The following is a 9,940-nucleotide window of genomic DNA, read 5'->3' as shown; positions in this document are numbered from 1 at the left end:
TAAAGAAAGAAATGGCAAGTGGACAGGCTTACAACTCCCTCAAACTGGTGGGTTCCTCTCTGATAATACTTCCTCCTTTATGAGGCTTCCTTTGCTGTATGTTTCTCTCTCTGGAACTGTCACTAAGGGTGTCTTCTTCAAGCTCATATTCACTGTCTCTTTCCATTGTTTTTATAGCTGTGAACACTTGTGGTGAATGATGAGATAGGGTGGATGGATGAAAGATGAGTATGAAGAGATTTTATGGATAAGTAGGTGAGAGTGAATGGGGGTGTGAATGGGATTTAGTGAGTGAGTAGAATAAAGTGTGTAGGATTTGGGAACTTTGTATGTGGGAATGGGATTTAGGGAAAATATATGAGGGAATGGGGTTTAGAGAACAATAGAAAATGGATAAGATAGGAAAACAATAAGAGAGCGAGCTTGTCAATTTTATGAGACAGTTTGTGTGAAAACTAGGGTTTTGAATTTATGAGTGAAAGAATCACCAAAACTTGATGTAAAAACCCTTTTCAACAAGAAACATTGATGTACTTACTTGCAAAGAGGTTAACTTAGATGATTTGAGGCAAACTGGGCGATTTGGAGCGATTTGGGGCTTGGAGGTCAGGTGCGCAGTGCCTCCCAGGTGCACAACACCTGTGTATTTTTACACTGAGAATGACTGCCAGGTGCGTAGTGCCGACCTCTGATGCACAACGCCGGTCAGAATTCTTTCAAAACACAACACTTGCACTCCTTTGCTCAATGACTCTCAAAAATCACTTTCTTGGCTCTCTTTTAGCACTTGAACTTCAACATTAGCATAATGAAAAGATCCAAAGAGATATGGCTTTATATGACTTTCACTTTTTGATTTTTGATGGTGAAAACCCACTTTTGTAATGTTTATGTGCTTTTTCATATACCCTGTTTTTTTATGCTTGACCTTTGTTCTTTGATAGCTGGACTGATGCTTAATTTGTTTGACTTTTGTAGTGGCAAGTACTTGGAAATATCACCAGGGGACCAGGAGCAACATGGAACCATTTATTACATATGAGAACAATGAAATTTAAAAATAATATACAAATGCTCTGTTTTCACCTCAAAACTAGTTTTGAGGTGAGAAATTTATTAAGCTTACAAATTAAGAGATTAACTTTTCTGATCATTATTATCATCCTTATGTGTTTGCTAACCATTATTAACAATAGTCACTGAAATTTGACCATGGTAAAAACCCTAAGACCTAATGAGACGGAAACCCTAAGTAATTGATGGAATGAACTGAAAATAAGCATGAATCATTGACTGAAAAGTATGAAAGGAGGTCAGCAGATATATATCATGAGGGAAAAAAACTGAAATGAACACTACCATCAGTAGATCCATGATCTAATGGAATGCAACTCATCAGAATTGGAATCCTATTATGAAATGCAAAAGAGTAAATTTTGATCATTGATGGAAATGTGAAGACACTGACACTAACAGTGTGGAAGTAATCCTCTGGCTCTTTTTCTTTCAGGTGTTGCCCATGAATTGATGGCCAAAGGATGGACAACTATGTTGTTAATTCACAAATATCTTTTGAGGATTTGTTGTTACAGACCATTTTTGTTACACGTCAAGTTGCTATTACACCTCAAGTTGTTGTTACACTGTGAGATGTTGTTACACCACAACTATCAAAGACCATGGGTCCTATTCCATGAGACAGTTTTCGAATCATCCTCATGTGTCTGCTAACCATTATTAACAATAGTCACTGAAATTTGACCATGGGCGGTCAAGGAATCTAGGTGGTTATGATTTTAGAAAATGATGTAACTTGAATAGGCCTTGTATTTAGAAACCAGTTATAACAATTTCTATTTTCTTTTAATATCGACCAACATGAGAATCGTAAGATTCTCATGACTGCTCTGTTCCCTATTTTGGGCATGTAAATTCTATAAAAGGATTCAATTCCATGGAATGGAACTGGCAACACGAGATAGTATCATCATTTTGATTTTGTAATTCAGAACTATTTTAATACAAGAACATCGTTGGTGATGCTTTTACAGATTCTGTGTTGAATTCCTAACTAGCTCTTATTTCATCCTTGCACACTGCTAGGGAGGAAGGGCCCTCCTCTTTAGCAAGGATTGCAGTAGTAGTTGTAGTAGTAGATTAATTATTTATTTTTCGTAAGTTTGAAGTTATTGATGTCGTTGTATAATTATGTTATGCAACCAGCTCATAAAAAGATAGAAAATATATATCAACGACTTAAAAATTGGCCTCTTCGAGGGGGAAACCTCCTTTAATTCATCAATGAAAAGGACACATGCACCAAGACCCATCCTTCTGTTTAAAAATACCACTGGAGCGGAGAAAAACTTTGACTAGGTTGAATTATACCAACCTCTAGCATTTTTGCAACCATGCGTTCAATTTTACTCTTTTGGGCATATGTATATCCGTAAGGCTTGATCTTTTGAGGAACACTTCCTGGAATCAAATGAATAGTATGATCATGATCAAAAATAGGTGGAAGGCCTTTGGGAGTCTCAAATACCTTGGAATGATTGTCCAAAAAGTTTTGGAGATATGGAGAAATAGATGATTTTGATGTGGAAACCTCTAGTGAACATAATTGTGTAATTACGCCCTGTTGTTATTTATTTAGAAGTTTTGTCATGTTGTTAGAGATGATTATCTTTCTTGGTTTCTCTACGATACCCCTTAATTCAACTTCCTTTACTTCCCAAAAAAATTTTAAGAAACGTTCTGGAAAATTAAAATCTATCGTACCCAAAGATTGTATCCATTGGACTCCTAGTACAACATCTACACCACTCATTGGAATGGAAAGAATTGGACTATTCAAGACATATTCTCCCATGTATTGCTTGATATTATGGCACTTTCCAAAGAAATTTATGGTTCCTCCATTTGAAACCATTACTTGACACTCTGGTGCTGGATATAGGAAGCAATTCAATTCCTTGGCTATCTTACAAGGAAGAAAATTATGGGTACTACCCGAATCAATCAACACTATTACCTTTTACTTCTTGATGTGCCTTTCTATATTGAGAGTTTGAGGAGTGGTAATTCTTGTCAATGCATTACAAGATATGGTTAGATTCATTTTTTATTTCTCTGGGATTGGTTCCTAGTGTATATCCTCTTCTTTTCATGTTTCTTATTCCTTTTCTTGCTCCTCTTCCCCATCTATGTAAATTAATTTCTTCTCAGCACACTTATGACCTTTAGTGTATTTTCTATCACAACTCTAACAAAGGTAATTTTCTCCTTTTTCTCCCAATTATTTTGGTGTCAACCTTGTAGGTTGTGGAAGGCTAGGAGAAACAACACTTCCATATTTATAATTGTGAGTGGTAGGATTTCTTGTTGCCATAATTTTGCTTTCAATTTTTCTTGCCAACCTGAATGCATTCTCCAATGAATCAGGCTCCCAAAGATGAACCTCATGTTGAAAGTATTCCTTTAAAGTCCCTATGGAGACATCAATCCTCTACTTCTCTGGAATATCATTTACCCTTATATTCAATTTTTGGAAGTCCTCAATGTGCTCTGCCATTGAAGCCTTTTTTTTGAGATTTATCAATTGGTTAAAGAAGGTGTTTCTCTTTGTATCATCATAATGTGCTATCATTTCCTCCATGAAAATTGAACAGGTGACAAGTGGTTTATGAGAACAAAGCCCCTTATACCATAAAAATTGATTCGGTTATAAATATAAAGATGCAATATGTACCTTTTGTAACAGTTGCACATCAAGTAGATCAAAATATTTCTCCATCTGTAGTATCCATGTTATGGAATTCTTGTCATAAAACTTCCTGATATCAATATTTGGAATATGGTGGGTCTTCAATCCAATGTTAGATTCTATGAAATCATGATTAACATTTTTTTTCTCATCATGAGTTTCCTCTACTACCTTTTTGTCATTAGGAGGCCTTTCTTGTAGCAGCTTTGTCCCACCTTCCTTCAAACCTTCCATGTATTTCTTCAAATATTCCATGTCTTTCTTCAAATCTGCTTCCCTACTATCAGTATTGGCTTCCATGGCACATATAAAACTATTTATCTTAGCTTTGATCGCATTCTTCAAGTCATCTATCTAATTTTTCTTACTAGGTGTTTCTATTTTCTTGATTCGAGTCATTCTTTTTCTTCCTTTTAGTAGCTCGATCTTGAATTTGTTGTATCTCTAAAATTTTGGATCTCCAAGGTCTGAAATTTTGACCTGTAGTATCCTTCTGCGTCCTCTTACCAATGACACTAGTCTGATCGATATTGGATTCTCCAAGAAAGAGTTATGCCCAATCTCCCAAGATGACATGATTATAAACTTTTTCACTAGAGAAAACTTGTACGAAGTGACACGTGTGATTGTTTTGACCTTCGGACTTGAACAAAATACACATAAAAGGTAAAGTCTGTCCTTTTTCTGTAAGTTCTTACAAAATTTCAATCTGATGCTCAGAGAGAACGTTATGACGATTTTCCCAAGGTCACTTGTTTGGGATGTAATTTGGGAGCCTACAAAAACCCTAAATGTCTTGGACCATATCTCCGAAAATATAGCGAAACAAGATATGAAATTCAGGCCCGAGCTTCACCAAGATTTCGGCTCAAATGGGTTTTAATTTTAGAGTCCGAACCTTTGTAGAAAAAAATTATAGAAAAAATTCCACAATGGCCTGTTTGAGATGAAATTTTGGAGCTTGCAAAAACCTTAATGTCCTAAGATCATATCTCCGGAAATATAGAGAGAACAAATCTACAATTCAGACCTAAGGTTCAGAAAGATTGTGACTCAAATGGGTTTTTTTTAGCTTCTGAAACTTCATAGAGAAAATGTTATAGCGAAAATTCCACTATGACCTGTTTGGAGCAGGGAAACCCTAGAATCCAAAGCTCTGATACGAAATGTTATGCAACCAGCTCATAAAAAGATAGAAAATATTGATCAACGAATTAAAAATCATCCTCTTCGAGGGGGTAACCTCCTTTAGATTACACAAATGAACAATTCTTGGATGATACAAATGACAAGACATCCTTTGTATATAGGAGTCTAAGGGGTCCCAATACAATCAAAGCCTACATGACAATAATATTGTAGGGGCACAACAATAACAATAGTGGGCTTCTATGGGGCATAATAATAACAACATGGGGACTATATGGGCACAATAATACGATAAGGGGGTTGCACTAATAACAATAAGGGGTTACACTAGTCGTATAGGGACCTAACAAATTCACAAAGCATATTTACTTTTGTTTTTCAGATTTATGATATGTTGTTACACAAGATTGATTTAAGTTGTAATATTTGATCAGTTGGTTCAGTCATTGATATTGTGTGTGGCGCACCTATTTCTTGGTAAAACATGAAGTGTGATTTCATTCCTATAGAACGTTTTTTTATTTCTGCATGAGTGTTTAATTTCTGCAATTGGTTTCAGCGACATTTCTTTTTGTTCTTTATTTCTATCCTTGGTTGTTATGTATCGGCACAAATAGTGAAGACACCTTTGAAATAAACAGACCTACCTTGGTTGACAATTAAATGGTTTCAGTTCAGTGAATTAAACAGTGATTAAACCAGCACAAAATGTAGCAGGTGAGTTATTACCAAATGTGCCATTTTTCTCTTTTTTAATTTAATTAAAAGAAAAAAACTTATATTTTTCACATTTCATATGCTTTGAACAACCGTTGTCAATGTACCATAGATTCTCTTAATCTCCTGCATACAATGCTAGACCACAATTTTCAGAGGAAGTAATTTTTTTTTTCCATACCTTGGGAGGTTCTATATTTTTCTCATGTTGATAAGATGAATTCATCCTGCTTCTGCATTCAATTTCTTCATGACCAAATTTATTGCAAATATAACATTCAACTTCATTATGAAGAGGGGAGAAAGCATTATAAGAAGACTTCTTTGTCATGTTTCCATTATGTTGTTTTCTTGCTTCTCTAGTCATAATCGTTTATAAGCAACACAATGAACTTATTTGTGACCAAATTTGTGACAAGTGAAGCATTGACCATTGAAATAAGAGTACTTGGGAGCATAATACCTTTTTGAGTAGCCTGCTCTTTGTTCATCGAAAGGTTGTTTTTCTTGAGAATAGTTTGACCCTTCATTCTTTTGCTAAGTCTTGTAATTTTGATGATTGATTCCTTTTACCACATTGACATAGCTTTTTGTACATGTTTCAAAATATTTCATAACTTTTCATGTTTCACCATCTTGATTTGGACTGTATCAAAGGCCTGTCTTGATTAGTGGAAAGTAATGAACTTTAATGATTTCTTCTAAAGTTTCATATCCTTTAGCAAATCTAAGATTTAGAGATTTCATTTCTTAATTTCCTTTATTAGAACCACCATTTTGATTTCTAAGGTTTTACAGTCCTTCTCTCTTTCTTAGACTTGTTTCTTCAAAGTTTCTTCTATTAATTTAGCCTCTTCTAGACAAATCTTCAACTTAGTTATTTTTTCAACAAGGGTGTTTTATTTATACATATTGATTTCCTTTTCTTGATTCTTGTTTATGACCTTGAATATATCAATTTCTTCTAGAACATCCATAAAGACATCATCAGATTCATCTACACATTTTTCTTCAAATGTCATAAGTAATTGACAATCTTGATATAATTCACCATTCTCATTATTGGAAGAATATTCAGTATCTTCATGAGTATAAAAACTTTTCTTGCTACCAAAACTTATTTTATCATTCTTCTTTGGAACATTCTTTCCTTTTTCAGGATTTTATTTATAAGGACACTTAGAGACATAGTGACCTACTCTTCCATAGGAACTGTTGACACCTAATCCTCAGCGGTTGGGTGTACCCGGAATGTGAACAGTCATCAAGTAGATGAACTGATCAGTCACATTCCTGTATATAAACAATAGTTACCTAATGAAATAAATCAATCAGTTTTTTCTGCCAAGTCTGGAGTTACCCTGGCCTGACATGGTATCAGAGCGCAGGTCCCAGGTTCCTTTTTTTTGGCGTGCCTTGTAACTCCTCTATCCCATATTCTGCCTGCCTGTTTTAGTGTAATTGCATCCGTTGGTTAACGCCTCTGCCTCTGCCAGCGCTCTGTCCTCAAACGGCTCTGTCATTCTGCCACACCTGCGCTGCCTTGAATTCACCCAGAATCCAAAACCGTTCCAGCGTCTCTGGGCTCTGTCCACTAACGCATCTGTCCACTGACCTTTCGATGCCAAAGATCCATTGTCTACTTTCTGAAGGAACGATTGCCAGTCTTGCAGTCCATTTTCCGAAGGAGAGGAGCCAGATCGTTTTCTGGAGGTGGAAACCCATCAGATCAATGAAGTTGCATCTTCATCGTTAGAAATCACCATGGATAGCCACGGTGGAGGCCGTGCGTTTCTTCTACAATTGAATCTGTCCTGCGATTTTCGGCGTGAAAGTCGTGGAGCCTAGAGCCAAGCGAATGTCCGAATGGTAATACTGTGAGTCAAAGTATTGCATAAGCAGTCTTTCAGGCAATGGATAAGAGTTCTTCAGTGCAAATTCTTGTAATATGCTCTTGAACATCTGGGCAAGCGGCAAAGAACTGGAATGAGACAAGAGAAACCCAAAAACAAGAGCTCGCCTGCAAGACAAATTTATGTGTAGATATCCCTGTTGGTTTGCTGCGTCATAAAGTTGTGGAGCATTTGATCCACTTTGCAGAGCTGAAGAGGCGGCGTGAAAGTCGTGGGGCACAAGTTCAAAGCAAGCCTGATCTTCAAATGTATGTCAACATAAAATGGGCCGTGTGGCGTGGAGTGGTATCATGATTGCAACCTGCACGTGAAGCATTCATTCAATCTAGATGCGACCCACCATTACTGGTATGGAGAAGGAATGTTGGAATGTAAAATCCCAATCAAGTAATCTGCGATGGTGAAAATCGTGTATATGATTGGTCGAACTAAATACGCTATGCAGCTTTCGTTTAATCTTTATTTGCTTTTCAAATAGTTATTGAATTATTACACTGTTTGATGGAGCAGTATACTCCTGACTCTTAGCTTTAATTGCAAAGTTTTTTGATAGATCTTTTGGAGTGACCTAAATAGCTGTATGCGGTGTTCCTTTTATTTGAGATAGCGGTGCTGAGTTAATGCCTGTTGCTGTGGCGGTGCTGAATTAATGCGTGGTTTATATGTGCACTAACGCTATATATATGTGTGCACTGTGGTTACATTGACCAGCGTTTGAGTTTTGGACGCTATTTAAATAAGTTTTGAATGGTTTTTTGGACGCTGTTTGAATAGTTGTAGATATGGAATGTGGTGGATATATTATATGAGGATACTTGAAGGGATTTGAAGAAACAATACATAAAAGTATTTGAAATCTGTTACCTTTTTGAATACTACTTCACTGTATATCAGCAGAATTTTTTTTTATCAACAGAAGTTTTTTATCAGCAGAGGCATTTTTTACAGAATGTATTCAATCATCTCTATGGTAGGGATAGTTCTCACTGGCAAGGAGAACTATCCTGAATGGTCCCGGATGGTAAAACACACCCTCATCTACAATGAGTTGTGGAAGGGAGTGTGTGTTGGAGAAGGAGACAATGACCCAGTACAGCCTACATCAGACAAAGAGCACGTCATTTGGGAAAACAAGAACAGTAAAGCCTATGCATTAATCACAACATCTGTAAATGAAGAAGTAAGTCGCCATATTTCATCATATTCAACTGCCTTTGAAGCTTTACAAAAGCTGAAAGAACTTTATGACTCACATTCTACACTTGAAGTTGTTCAGCTCATGATTAAACTCTTCACTCTTGAACTAAAAAATAATGATCCTCTTGCTCTTGCATCTGAAGTAAAATCCATAATGCATGATATCAAATCCACTAAGGTTGAGCTGGATATCCCTCTTATTGCTTTTCTCAAGGCACTCTATCCTACTTACTCCAATTATCTTGAGTCTTTACAAGCAAATGGAAATCTTAAAGATATAACCTTTGACTCTCTTGTGAAAAAGTTTGCTGAAAGAGAGAAAGCCTTTGGAAAGAAGACAGTCCCTGAATCTTCTGAAGAGACTGTTTGCCTTGCTCATAAAGAAAAGCATCCTGCTCATGATTCTATAAGAGGAAGAGGTGGACGAAGAGGAAGAGGAAGATACTTCAGAGGTAGGGGGGGCAGACATTCTCAAGCAGAAAAATCAGATCTGCATTGCATTCGCTGCAAACGAAATGGATCACATGATGCTTCTACATGCAAGCTACCATGGGACAAAATTGAGCAGAAAAGAAACCAGCAGAAAGGTAAAACTGATGATACAGACAAAGGTAAAGCACCTAAATCCGCTCACTATATTGAGGCACAATGTAACATTGGAGTAAATGAAGATTTGTTTAATGCCTCACTTACTTCTTCGAAAAATGATTGGTTGCTTGATTCAGGAGCAACCTGTCATATGAATCATAGGAAAGATTTTTTTGAAGATTTCACTGACAATGTTGATGGAGCAGTATACTTTGCAGATCAGTCAAAAATCAAGCCATTAGGGCTTGGCACAATCAGGCTTAAACTGCCTGGTCTTCCAGACTTTCTTCTGGATCATGTTCTATATCTCCCACAACTCAAGAGAAACTTGCTGTCCTTGGTCCACATCCGCCAGCAAGGTCACTCCATTCATATGTTTGATGGCAAGCTTGAGGTAAGAAAATCTTCTGACCACTCACTTGTCATGAGGGGAATAGAAGAAGAAAGGCTTCTCAAACTGCAAGGAACCTCTGCTCATGCACAACAATTCTCATATATTTCTCATCATGAAGAAGGTACACTTCCATCAAGTTTATTATGGCATGCTAGATTTGGACATTTAAACTATGACAGTCTCTGCTTATTGAAGAAAAATGGTGTTGCTGGTTTG

This window comes from Pinus tabuliformis, chromosome X (assembly GCF_031772625.1).
Source record: "Pinus tabuliformis cultivar Carrire ecotype Pingquan chromosome X, CPIR1, whole genome shotgun sequence".
Classification (NCBI taxonomy): Eukaryota; Viridiplantae; Streptophyta; class Pinopsida; order Pinales; family Pinaceae; genus Pinus; species Pinus tabuliformis.
The sequence above is the reverse complement of the archived record's forward strand: the minus strand, read 5'-3'. Positions refer to the sequence as shown.